Source organism: Rhinopithecus roxellana, chromosome 3 (assembly GCF_007565055.1).
Source record: "Rhinopithecus roxellana isolate Shanxi Qingling chromosome 3, ASM756505v1, whole genome shotgun sequence".
In the NCBI taxonomy this organism is placed as follows: domain Eukaryota; kingdom Metazoa; phylum Chordata; class Mammalia; order Primates; family Cercopithecidae; genus Rhinopithecus; species Rhinopithecus roxellana.
This window is the reverse complement of record NC_044551.1, coordinates 154,468,263-154,482,152: the sequence shown is the minus strand read 5'-3', so window position 1 is coordinate 154,482,152 and position 13,890 is coordinate 154,468,263. Positions and strand designations below refer to the sequence as shown.

Below are 13,890 nucleotides of genomic sequence, written 5' to 3'. Positions count from 1 at the left end.
AACATTTTATAAAAGACGAAGTAGAGTTCTTACTTTTCACCCCAACCTCCACCCTGCTGATAAAATGATAGGCTATACATACTTGATTTTGTTAGCGATCTCTCTTTCTTTCTTTTTCTTCCTGGATAAAAGGTTTCTACTAATGAAATAGTGAGGCCCACACTTGCACTTGGGTTGGGGTAATAATCCTATGTGGTCTTTGTAAGTGTGCAAATGATGAGACTCCAAACTCCTAGTAGATTCTTACCTAGGTGACTAAATGTATTGCTAATTGCTAAGGAATAAATAAATGTGTGTGCTCCAAGAATAGATTGCTGGCTTTTCTTCAGCTGACTGGATTACTAAGGTAGAAAAGCACTAAAAATAAATCAGGGCACAAATTCTCCTGCCAGGAATTGAGCATTGAGATAACTTGTCTGCCTGGTGGTGTTGACATCATCTGTTCTCCTAATGCACTGCATAAATAGGAGCCAGAATGAGAAATAGATTTGGCCATGAACTAGTGTCAGTAAAAGTCCTTAACCCTTGTCCTGATATACCTGTTGCTGCTTGTTGCCAGGTTTAAGTTAATTAGTCCATCCAGCTCCTCCAGGAGATAGCTAAGTACATCAAGGTGAGAACTCAAAACCAAACTCAGGGTCAATCTCAGGGGAAATCATTTGATCTCTTTTAGCTTCAAATATATTTTTGCTAGTTCTGTTCTGTCAGTTGGGTTTCAGTGTTTCCCCCGAGGGATCAGGTTTTAACAGAGTTGGAAATGTGGGAAGACATCTCAGGAAATCAGTTCTCTAGGACCTGAAGATTGCACAGTGATCCAAGTTCCCTGACGTGGAGTTAAGGATTCTTATCACTGAATTCCTTTTCTGTTATTACTTCAAATGTCCTGAGCAGAAAGCCTTGGCCAGTTAGAATTAACCTATGGGTCTCATGTGAACTAAAATGGGAGGAAATTCATGCAAATCCCTACCTTCTTTATATCTGAACCTACTTTCTTTTAGTTTTATAGCAAGTTGCATTTAACTGGAATAATACTGTCTCACACTAATTAAGTCCTTGATGCTCACAAAATGCTTTCACACATTTATCTTGTGATCACAGCAAGCCTGTAAGGAAGGCAGATGTTCTTAACTTCTTATTAACTGCTGGACTCAGAAAAGCCAGCAGATTGAGACTGGCAGCAGTTGGTATTAAGATCCCTGGGAGCTCTGGGATTTCATAGTCCACATAGTCAGCAGTGAATAGTCGGATCCATTTCTCTGGGGAAAGTTTGGGAAGTTTGTTCTGTCTAAGTAAAGTTTGTTTATTTAAATATTTGTACAAAATATGCATTCTCATTATAGAAAATTTGGAAAATATGGAAGAAAAAAAATCAACCACATACTGAGCACACAAAAACAAATTCCTTGGGTTTCCTGTTTTTTGACTGAATCTGTGAGATAGAAGGAGAGATCAGTAGGTATTCAATAATGTTTATTCTGTCTTCACCCCTTTCCTTGTGTTCAGAATAATGCACACAACAGACATTTAAATTCAGTCTCCTCTTCTAGGAATCCTTCATAGGTAGGTACTGACTAAGTCTTCAGAGCTGAGCTCTAAAAGGTGAGTCAGAATCTTTCCATAATCCCTGGTAGAGATCAGCTGTTAACTGTTCTCATTTTGTTTCCATTCTCTTTTTTTCTACACAACACTCTTCCTTTCCTTCTGGCTATATCAGTGTGTTTTCTCTTCGTCTTTCTCTGCTGTTTGTCATTTTCAGGCTTGAAGTTAGCAGCAGATTCTGCCTGGCCTCCCCAGGGCAGCGTCAAGGGCCCCAATAGCAATGAAGAGAATGAAAGGACAAATATGGAAATTTCTGCTTTTTCTAATCTCCCACTCACCCAGCTTGGCACTGGCTTCTCAGAAGTACACTGACCAAAAAGAGGAGTGTTGGGCCGTCCAGGAACTTTTCTTTTCTTTTTTTTTCAGACGGAGTTTTGTTCTTGTCGCCCAGGCTGGAGTGCAATGGCGTGATCTTGGCTCACTGCAATGTCCGCCTCCCGGGTTCAAGTGATTCTCCTGCCTCAGCCTCTGGAGTAGCTGAGATTATAGGCGTACACCGCATGCCCAGCTAATTTTGTATTTTTTAGTAGAGATGGGATTTCGCTTTGTTGGCCATGCTGGTCTTGAACTCCTGACCTCAGGTGATACGCCCAGCTCAGCCTCCCAAAGTGCTGGGATTATAGGCGTGAGCCATCGTGCCTGGCCCAGTGCAGGAACTTTAACAGCTCCAGATGTTTGGAGCCAGGAAATATTGAGCTCCAGTCTATCTTTGAATCCTCTACTGCATTTTGATTAGTTCTTAAATAGTAGATATTAGTTAAGTATTTATTGATGAATCTGTGTGTGAGTGAGTGACTGTGTTTGGTCCTGATACTGGAAATAGGAAGCCACTATACTGGTTTCTTGTAAGTTAAAATCAGGATTGTAGTCTCTGTCCTGTCCCCAAGGAATTAAGAACATTTGATTTTCCTCATCTGTAGGATCAATATGATGTGAGAAAACCCAGCTAAGCAGCAGCCTTCGTTTCAAAGATACTCACAGCCTCCACGTTGTCTGTTTGGTTTTCTGCTCCTGTTGCCCCAGAGAAAGAGCCCCTCAAAGCTGTGTTTGAGGAGGGTCCCTGCTGTCTGGCAAGAAGGAGCATAAATTGGAATGACAGCTGTGTGCAAGGAGGCTAGTGTATAAATTGGAAAGGATGGGGAAGAGTCTTCCTATTCTACTCTAGTTGATGCAGTTCCAGCTTTCAATTTATCACACCTGGGAAGTGCTCATGTTCCCAACAGGACAGAAAATATGTGACCCTGAATTAACCACCAATAATTGTACATCAAATCTAAATGGGGATGAGGAGATAAAAGGCAGGGTAGAGCTAAAGTCTCATGGTAAGCAAAGCATTTTTAGCTGGAATGTAAAGAATGTTGGTATTGGCATTTAAAGGAAATTCAAGCTGCCCTTCCCTTCAATCCAGATAGCTCACAGTTGTTTGGGTTACAATTACAATTTTACTGATTTCGGAAATCTAATATTAATCTTAGCATTGGCTTTAGTGGAGAATCTATCCAATGTTGTAGATCTTTATGGAGAAGTATTTTAAATTGTGAAATGACATTTTTTTTCTTGGACAGGTAAGACTTTTATACACTGTTTGTTGGTGGATGTGCTTTTGATTGTGCTGTATTTAAAATACAATAAAAACAATTTAGGTCCAGCATAGAAGCTGAAAAATATCTCTTATCCAAAATGCTTGTTTCAGGTTTGAGATCTCTTTTTTCCTTCAGATTTTGGAATATTTGCCGATACTTAAATGCTCCTTTGAGCATCATGTCAGTGCTGAAAAAATTTTGGATTTTGGAATATTGAGGATTTTGAATTTTTGGATTAGGCATACTCAGCCTGTATAGAGACACTTCCTTTTACCATGCATAAGCTGAAAAATTTTTTTGAAAAGAATACACTTCCACTCTCTATTATGAATTATAGAATTAAATAGCAGGCTTTGATTGAGGGTCTATTGTACTGCCCAGTACTGAGCAGCCGGAGAGTAACAGATCAAACAAAAGGAAAAAAAAAAGTCCTACTACATTAATAGTAAATTAAGTGTATAGAACATGGTGTAAACATTTCAAAAGCCATTCAACTCAGTATTTTTTGAGCCTCTCATATAGGGTACCTACTTTATTTTGTTTTGTAGCCCCAGACGACTTCTTTCTAGTTTCAGCCAATTGTTTAAAAACTAAATAATGCTTGTTGTATATGACAGAAGCTGGGAGAACTCAGTATTATCCCATTTCCAGTAGTAGTGCAAAAAAAGGCAAATTGTTTGAGGATGATTCATTAGAAACATGGCCTCCTTCATCAAAGGATGGCATGTTCTGTCATTAGAGAAGTAATTTATGTGATGTGATCATGAGTGCTGTTGACTTAAAGGGCTTGTAACCTGTAGGAATCTGTGACTCAGCATCTGGCCCCTGGAAGCAGGTTCTTAGCAGGCTGTCAAAGCTCAAGGTGAGCTTCAGGTCATCCAACTCCTCAGTTTTTGTTTTGTTTGTTTTTTTTTTTTTTTCAAACAAATAAGGACCTGAAGTCCAGAGAGGAGAGGCCATTTGCCATGGTAGTGTGTTATTGCCAGAGGAATATCAGGAGAGATTGTGAAATTTGAAAAAAAAAAAAAATTACCAAATGTCCTTCAGAATGCTAGGCATTGACTAGTAAACCCTTCTAGGTTATCTGATTCTATAGTGCTCTGCACCTTTCATTGTCTTTGAACTATTTTAAATCCTTTAAAATTATAGAAAACTGAGGGTAATACAAATTACTCTTGTCTGTAGAAATGCAAATGAACTTTGTCTTGTGAAGGTGCAATTGTTACCACTCCTCAAACACATGAAGCTGGGTTTGCATTTACTAACACATTCATTTCAGCATTTCTGGCTGCCTCTTGTGCCAGTTTTTAAGGTTTTACTGGATCTGTCTTTAATGAGTTAAATGAAACCTTTAACATGTGTTTATTTTATATTTGTATGGCAGTCATAATTTTGACTTAAAAATTATCTTTTAACAGGAAGAAACTAAGATTTTAGTAAGTATTCCCTGTTCCTTTTGTTAAATAAACAACATGTCAACAAATGTAGTGTAAATGTCCAATTGGCTTTTATTAGCAATTCATAAATTGGAGCAACATCTCATTCTATAAAATAGAATAGGGCATATCAGAACAATTGGTTTATGAAGGTGGGAACAAGGAAACAAAAATTGAAAAAGCAGATTGGTTAACATCAAGTTACTTCAAGTTACTTTTCTTATAAGGGTTAATCAGAGGGGACGTCCCTATCATGCCAACTCTGGTTAACTGGGCCTCTTTTGATTGGTTACTGGGATTCTCCTGTTTTCAAGAAAACTTGATCTTTTGGGGTTTTACCTGCTTCCTTAATGTTTCAGTTTGACTTTGTGATACTTAGCATGAGTGACTTCATTTTAGTTTGGTCTTTTGGGGCCTAGTACAGGAGCTTAGTCCAAAACAGTGACCTCCTATAAATTTTATTCAGCACTTCATTCACTGTGAATAGGTAGAAGCACCATTTACATGGGTTTCTGAAATGGCTAGACAATCAGTTATAATTTTTTCTCATATTTTCATATATTTATTGGTCATGTGAGTAGCATCTTCTTTTTTTTTTTTTTTTTTTTTTTTTTGAGACGGAGTCTCGCTCTGTCGCCCAGGCTGGAGTGCAGTGGCCGGATCTCAGCTCACTGCAAGCTCCGCCTCCCAGGTTTATGCCATTCTCCTGCCTCAGCCTCCCGAGTAGCTGGGACTACAGGCGCCCGCCACCTCGCCCGGCTAGTTTTTTGTATTTTTTAGTAGAGACGGGGTTTCACCGGGTTAGCCAGGATGGTCTCGATCTCCTGACCTCGTGATCCGCCCGTCTCGGCCTCCCAAAGTGCTGGGATTACAGGCTTGAGCCACCGCGCCCGGCCGCATCTTCTTAAAAAACATTTTATCGAGGGTGAATTTCATGTAACATAAAATTAACCATTTTAAAGTGAACGATTCAGTGGCATTTAGTACTTGCATAATGTATTGCAACCACACTTCCATCTAGTTCCAAAACATTCCCATTACTTCCGAATAAAACCTCTTATCCATTAAGAAGTTTACCCCCATGCCTCTTCCCTATATCCCCTAGCAACCACCAATCTGTATTCTGTTTCTTTGGAATTTCCTATTCTAGATATTTTATATAAATGTTATCATACAATATGTGACATTATGTGCCTGGCTGCTTTCACTTATAATAATGATTTGGAGGTCTATCCATGTTATAGATCAGTGCTTCATTTTTTTGGGGGTGAATAAAATTCCATTGTATGTCTATACCACAATTTGTTTATCCATTCTTCCACTGATGGACATCTGGGCTGTTCCTACCTTTTGGTTATTATAAATAGTGCTGGCATGAACATGCATGTACATGTACTTGCTTGAGGACCTATTTATTGATTTGGGGTGTATAACCTAGGAATGGAATTGCAGCATCAGAGGGTAATTCTGTTTAATTTTTTGAGGAACTGCCAGACTGTTTCCACAGAGGTTGAACTATTTTACATTCCTGTCAGCAATGTATGAGGGTTCCAGTTTTTCCACATCCTTGCCAACCCTTGTTATTTTCCATTTTGAAAATTATGTCCATGTAGTGAGTGTGAAGTGGTACTGCATTGTGGTTTTATTTGTGTTTCATTAATAACTAATGATGTTCAGCATCTTTTCATGTGCTTATTAATCATAGAATTTTGAATGTTGTATCATATTTTGGTTATACTTGGGAATATTTTGAATATATCAGGGAGGCTGGCTTTCAAAAAGAAATATTTGTGATTCCCACATAATACAAGTAATCATTCCCTGATTTGTGTTTCTTAAGATTTTATGTATTAACTTTTATTAAAGTGATTCCTATAAAAAAATTATCTTTTTTGGAGACAAATTGGAGAGGATTATCTTTATTCCTACATGACACTCTTTTTTTTTTTTTTTTTTTTTTATTTATTTATTTTTTTTTTTGAGACGGAGTCTCGCTCTGTGGCCCGGGCTGGAGTGCAGTGGCGGGATCTCAGCTCACTGCAAGCTCCGCCTTCCGGGTTTACGCCATTCTCCTGCCTCAGCCTCCCGAGTAGCTGGGACTACAGGCGCCAGCCACCTCGCCCGGCTCGTTTTTTTTTGTATTTTTTAGTAGAGACGGGGTTTCACCGTGTTAGCCAGGATGGTCGCGATCTCCTGACCTCATGATCCGCCCGTCTCGGCCTCCCAAAGTGCTGGGATTACAAGCGCGAGCCACCGCGCCCGGCCAACACTCTTTATACAGTATTTTCACAGACCATTCCTGAATCTTCTGCAGTATCAAGCAACTGCTATTAAAGAACTCAGAAAAATGTTGCTATGGTAATACTATTTGTCCTTGTGAAACACAGCTATGTGAGCTGTTTTATGCTGTAAAATCTTGCTTGGAGCTCTTTGTAAGATTTGTTGATTTGCTTTTTTAATGGAGATATATAGTACCTTCTATTTTATTTTATTTAATTGATTTATTTTTTGAGACAGGGTCTCATTCTCTTACCCAGGCTAAAGTGCAGTGGTGCGATCATGGCTCATTGAAGCTTCAACCTCCCAGGCTCAAGCAATCCTCCCACCTCTGCCTCCTGAGTAGCTAGGACTAGAGGTACACACCACCATGCCCAGTTAATTTGTATATATTTTTTTGTAGAGACAGGGTCTCACTATGTTACCTAGGCTGGTCTTGAACTCCTGGCTTAACCCATCCTCCTGCCCTGGCCTCCCAAAGTGCTGGGATTACAGGCATGAACCACTGTGCCCTAGCCCAACATATGGTACATTTTAAAATAATATAACAGCAGCCACCATAACTAACATTTATTGAACATTTATTTGGTACCAGACTCTCTACTAGGTGTTTTACATAGATTATCTCCTTTAATCCCAGAAGCACGTCAGCCCCTAAGGATAGAGTATTTTTTCTGTGTCCCTTGTGGTATCCTGAGCATCTAAAAGAGTCCTGCCACAGAGCACGTGTTCAGTAAATGGTATTCGATGACTAAACAACCCTTTGAGGGTTGTTTCAGGTAGTTATTGTGATTATCTTCATTTCACAAATGAGGAAGCTGAGGCTAAGAAATGTAAAACAATTTTCCCAAGGTCTTACAGATAGGCAGTAGTGGAATCCAGATCAGAACTCAGGCAGTCTGCTCCAGTGTCTGTATCATATTGGCTTTAAGCCATAGATTTCAGAACAGCACTTTCACTTCTTCCTTGCAGTTACTACAGGGTGTCCAGCTATTTTGTGAAACAAAGAAGAAACAATTAAATTCATTTTAGTTCAACAAATATTTATGGCCAATAGATAATGTGTGCTCAAGGCCGGGCGCGGTGGCTCAAGCCTGTAATCCCAGCACTTTGGGAGGCCGAGACGGGCGGATCACGAGGTCAGGAGATCGAGACCATCCTGGCTAACATGGTGAAACCCCGTCTCTACTAAAAAATACAAAAAACTAGCCGGGCGAGGTGGCGGGCGCCTGTAGTCCCAGCTACTCGGGAGGCTGAGGCAGGAGAATGGCGTAAACCCGGGAGGCGGAGCTTGCAGTGAGCTGAGATCTGGCCACTGCACTCCAGTCCGGGCGACAGAGCGAGACTCCGCCTCAAAAAAAAAAAAAAAAAATGTGTGCTCAAATACTTGTTGGGTGTAATATTGAGAACTGGTAGTTAAGAGAACAAGATTATGTTATGGGGTCTGACACTAGCTGGATGACCTCGTGCAAATAATATGCTCTGTCTATGATTTGGACTGCTTAGTTATAAAATGGAAAAGTTGGACTAGATTATCTCAATGTACTCCAGCAATGAAATATGGTAACATGAAGAAATAACACTGATAAGGCTCAGTGAACTTGCTTGCTAGGGGTAGGGGTAGTAGGGGTATCTTGGTTTATATATTTTAATTTTTTTTTTTTTTTTTTTTTTTTTTTTGAGAGACGGAGTCTTGCTCTGTCACCCAGGCTGGAGTACAGTGGCCAGATCTCAGCTCACTGCAAGCTCCGCCTCCCAGGTTTACGCCATTCTCCTGCCTCAGCCTCCCGAGTAGCTGGGACTACAGGCGCCCGCCACCTCGCCTGGCTAGTTTTTTGTATTTTTAGTAGAGACGGGGTTTCACCGTGTTAGCCAGGATGGTCTCGATCTCCTGACCTCGTAATCCGCCCGTCTCGGCCTCCCAAAGTGCTGGGATTACAGGCTTGAGCCACCGCGCCCGGCCATATTTTAATTTTTAATCTCTAGGGAATGAAAAAAGAGGAGAGGCAACAAAGTGGTCATTATATGATGGCAGTTGTAGAATATATCATCTAGAAGAGAAAAAAAGCAATTATCTCAGTAACAAGGAAGCCTCAGTTCATCCTTAATTTCAAGAAATAAGATTTACTTCTATCCTGGCCCTTTCCTTTGAGAGGTATTATACCCTAAAATTACATAATATTTTATAGTTTCTCAATGCTTTCCTCTCATTTGTACCTACAACTATGCTGAGAGGTAGTTTGGGGAGGATAGTGTTGGGAAAAGCCAAGGGCTTAGCTAAGGTTCCACAATTATCTAGTGATTCTCAGTCTTAGTTTTTTGATGCCCAGCCTGTCTTGTCTCCAAATTTGAAGAAAATATAAATTATCATTTTTAATGTTTTGATTTTTCTTTTAAATTCACTTGGTTAGAGAATATATATGCCTAACAACAGTTTTCCCTTAGGTTTCCAGAAGAGGATATTGCCTAATAAAACATAATAATAGGGTAGAAAAACTTCCAAAACAATGCGTTAACTTTTTTTTTTTTTTCCGAGACAGGGTCTCATTATGCTACCCAGGCTGGAGTGCAGTAGCAGTGGCTATTCATGGGTATAATCACAGCATACTACAGCCTTGAACTCCTGGACTTAAGCAGTCCTCCTGCCTCCGTGTCCTGAGTACTGGGACTACAGGCATGTGCCACCATGCCTGGCTCCTGTGTTAACTTTTTTAGAAAAAAAGATCTTAGGGGTGAAACATACTTTTTAAGGCTCACTTGTTTTATACTTTAAATTGGGTTGAATGATTATATTTCTTACTCTTCCAAGTTTAGCCAATGAATGCACTGAACACTTACCACATGTCTGGTTTATACAAAGTGCTATGCTGGGTGCTTCAGAAATTAAAAGATGACCTTGCCTTCAATCCACAAAAATTATGAAACATACAACTGACCACTGCATATGACAGAACATTATGAGTGCCTAAAGCTGAAGATAAAGTGTTATAGGAAATCAAGATGAAGAGAGTCCTTTCAGCAATAGTGGTTGAGAAAAATTTCATGGAAGAGGAACCAAGTCTTGAAGGACGTAGATATTAAGAGTGAAAGAGTGACAGCAAGAGTGAAGTGAGAGAAGGAGAGTAAGAGAAAGATATTAACAGGTGGAGGGAATGAGTATGAGTACAGGCTCAGAAGGAAAAAATATTCAGGGTGTATTTGGGAAAGTTGTGAACAAGTTGTACTCCCTGAAAAAATCGTTAGAAAGATCCCTCCAGCAATTGGTTCTTTGTAGGCCTATCATTGTTCTTTTTCCACTCCTACTCCAACCCAAATAAAACAAAAGAATAGACCATTAATTCCTTCATTCAACTAGCATTTATTGAGTACCTGCTCTGTCCCAGGTGCTTTGCTAGGGAGCATAAGCTATAAAGATCAACTAGCTTTGCCCTCAAAGGGCTCACAGTCTGGTGAGGAAGACCAACTCTTGGTTAGAAAAGGAGTTACATACAGAGTGCCCATTTTATCTGAAATGGGGCCACCTTGAAAAGAATGAGCTTGCCTGCATTGGGCTGATTGCCTGAGCTCTGTTTTTAGCCCTTGGAGCAACTTCAGGATGTGTGGCATTCCAGGAGAACAGCTGCATACTATATTCTGAAAATGACTAAAGTAGCACCTCCGTTTTTTCCAGACCTGCAGCAGTGACTCTCACTAGGAAGGAGAGCCAAACCCTAACCTGTCTTGTGCTATTGGGCATGTTGTTCCACAGACTTTTAGAGGGGAAGTTTCAGATTTTCTTACTTTTGTCCCAAAGAAGGGAGATACAGAGGAAGGAAGGGCTAAACTATAGAGGCCTCTCATTTTTTAAAATATAGAATTCTTTATTGGTATTTCTTAGTGCAGCAAGAGATAATAATGATAGATATTATTTATTAAGTGCTTTGTGCCAGGCACTGTGATGAGAGCGTTAACATACAGCATCCAGTTTAACCCACCAGCAGTCCTACAAATTAGCGACTATTTTCATCACCTTTTACAAATAAGGAAACTGAAGCTTAAAAAGATTAAGTAACTTTCCCATGTCACATAGCTAATGAGTGGATGTGGTGGAAAGTGTAATTAATATTAGAATGTGTTTTATGTTTCATTATTTATAGAGGAAACTGAGGCCTAGAGAGAAGTGATTAGTCCATAGGCACAGAGAAAAATGATGTCAAAGCCAGCTTTAGAACCCATATCTCAATTTTATGACTCTTTAAATTTTTAAACCTTATTTATAATAGAAAATTTCAAATATATGTATATCTATATGTCTGTATATCACCTAGTTCCTATAATTACGTATTCATGATCAATCTTATTTCATCTATACCCCTACTGTCTTGCCCCCTACCATATTATTTTGAAGCAAATAGCAAAATATTTTGTCTATAATATAATCAAAATATTTCTCTAGATGGTTTTTGTGAAAATATAATACCATAATCACACCTAAAAATTAGTAATGACTCCTAAATACCATCAGTGATCTAGTCTGCATTCAGATTTCCAGTTGTCTCCTAAATGTCACGGTTTTTTCTTGCAGTTTGCTTGCTTGAATCAGGATCCAAATAAGGTTCACACATTACAATAGATAAATCTTTTAGTCTCTTTCTATCTATAGCTTTCCCTCCAGCATTTTTATATTCTTGTGATTGTTGAAAAAACCAGTTGTTTGTCCTATAGAGTTTCCTGCAGTTTTCATTTTGTTGATTGTATCCCTGTAGTTTAAGATGTTCTTCTCTTCTGTCTTCTGAATTTCCTATAAATTGATTATTGGATCTAGAGGCTTGATCAGATTCAGGTTTGATATTTTATTTTGAAAGACTACTTCATAGGTGATGTTGGGTTGTGTTTATCAGGAGGCACAAAGTGTCTGGTTATCTCTTCTTTTTGTGATTTTATAATAGCAATCATTGATTATTATTATTATTATTTGAAATAGGGTCTCTCGCTCAGGCTGGAGGGCAGTGGCACGATCTTGGCTCACCTGCAACCTCCGCCTCCTAGTGATTTTCCTGCCTCAGTCTCCCACATAGCTGTGATTATAGGAACGCACCACCATGCCTGTCTGATTTTGTATTTTAGTAGAGATGGGGTTTCACCATGTTGGCCAGGCTGGTCTTGAACTCCTGACCTCAAGTGATCCACCCACCTTGGCTTCCCAAAGTGCTAGGATTACAGGCATCAGCCACTGTTCCTGGCCTAGCAATCATTGATTTTTAATGCCTAGATACATTAATTTATTAGAGATTCCAAGGCCTTCCATTTACTGCCATGATGAAATATCAAGAATATAATTTACCCTTCCAACTTAACTAAAAAACCCAACATGATATATGAAACAGTGGTTTTCAGACATTGGACAATAGGCATAATAGGACTGTGATTCTTGGAGAAAGATAAGTAATGTCTGGCATCTAGTGAAAAATTACTGGACGTGCAAAGAAATGGGATAATATAACCCATAACAGATAACATTTAATTAATAGAAACGGAATTCAGGGCCGGGCGCGGTGGCTCAAGCCTGTAATCCCAGCACTTTGGGAGGCCGAGACGGGTGGATCACGAGGTCAGGAGATCGAGACCATCCTGGCTAACACGGTGAAACCCCGTCTCTACTAAAAAAAAAATACAAAAAACTAGCCGGGCGAGGTGGCGGGCGCCTGTAGTCCCAGCTACTCAGGAGGCTGAGGCAGGAGAATGGCGTGAACCCGGGAGGCGGAGCTTGCAGTGAGCTGAGATCCGGCCACTGCACTCCAGCCTGGGTGACAGAGCGAGACTCCGTCTCAAAAAAAAAAAAAAAAAAAAAAAAAAACGGAATTCAGAAATGACACATATCATAAAATTAGGAGACAAGGATATTAAAAAGCTGTGATAAAAATGCTTTACATGTTCAAGAAGTAGAGGAAAACACGAACATAACAAGGAGGGAAATGGAAGATATAAGGAAAACACCCAAGTCAAATTTCTAGAGATGAAAAATACAATATTTGAAATGAGAAGTACATTGGATGGGATTAACAGCAGACTAGACACAGTTGAATAACAAATTAGTACATTTGAAGGCATAACAATAGGAAGTACTCAAAGCACAGAGAAAAAGGATGAAAAAAATGAACAGGGCATCAGTGAGCTGTGGAACAATATCACGTGGTCTAATATACATGTAACTCCAATTGGAGAAGGGCAGGGACACCAGAAAAGTATTTGAAGAAATAATAGCTGAGAAATTTTCAGGTGCCCGAACAGGACCTGGAGACCTCTTTTTTTTTATTGTAATGAAAGACAGGATTGCTTCTCTGTCGATAAAGAGAACAGTTTCATCATGAGCAGGCAGAAAGCTATAATCAATAAACTAACCCTTTTAGACTACATAGTGACCTTCTGTGTTACATGTGTGTTGCTTTCCCCTTAGGACCGTCTGGAAAGTTTGTGATACTCGTCTTTTTATTTTACTTTTTTGTCTATCCTCGAATCTCTTATTCACTCTTAAAGTGATTCCCTTCCCTCACCACCATACCACCAAGTGCCCCTGGCTAACCTAAGAAGTCCTGTACCTGTTTCCTGAGCTGCTTGCCTGGGCTCCAGGGTCCTTTCATTCATCCATGCATCCATCTCCAGCTTTTCCTAATGAAATTTTGACTCACTTTGGTCCTGCCTATCAGCTCATCTTAAAAGCTAATTCTTGATAATTAATTCTAGAGATTTCTGATGGGTTAAGGTATAACACTAATAGGTTAACATTCACATTTAAAAGGCCATCCAGAGGTTTGCTTTAATTCCTATTTATTTAAGGCCTAGCTCAAATACAATCTTATTTATTCACCAATCACTTCTCTAGTGGTACCATGGGTCATGTACTGTGCTAGAATGAATAAGACCTAACTCTTGCCCTCTGGAGCCTCACATTCCTGAAAGACAGACTTACAAATACAAGTTCATGTAAATACTGTAAAGGAGGTATGAACAAAGGT

At 39.5% G+C, this 13,890-nt stretch overlaps 1 protein-coding gene across 10 annotated transcripts in view; it reads left to right on the top strand.

The window, feature by feature from the left end:
* KLHL3 (kelch like family member 3) overlaps positions 1 to 13,890 on the top strand; it is a 287,169-nt gene that overhangs the window by 52,389 nt on the left and 220,890 nt on the right. Inside the window, exon 5 of one of the 10 annotated variants that reach the window (XR_004056392.1) lies at positions 7,156 to 7,194. The exons of 7 other annotated variants lie outside the window; for them this stretch is intronic. The gene's annotated coding sequence lies outside the window, so the exon portion shown is untranslated. Of the gene's footprint in view, positions 1 to 7,135; positions 7,195 to 13,890 lie in introns of those variants that run through there. 2 more of the 10 variants (XR_004056395.1, XR_004056393.1) reach the window with 2 other exon arrangements.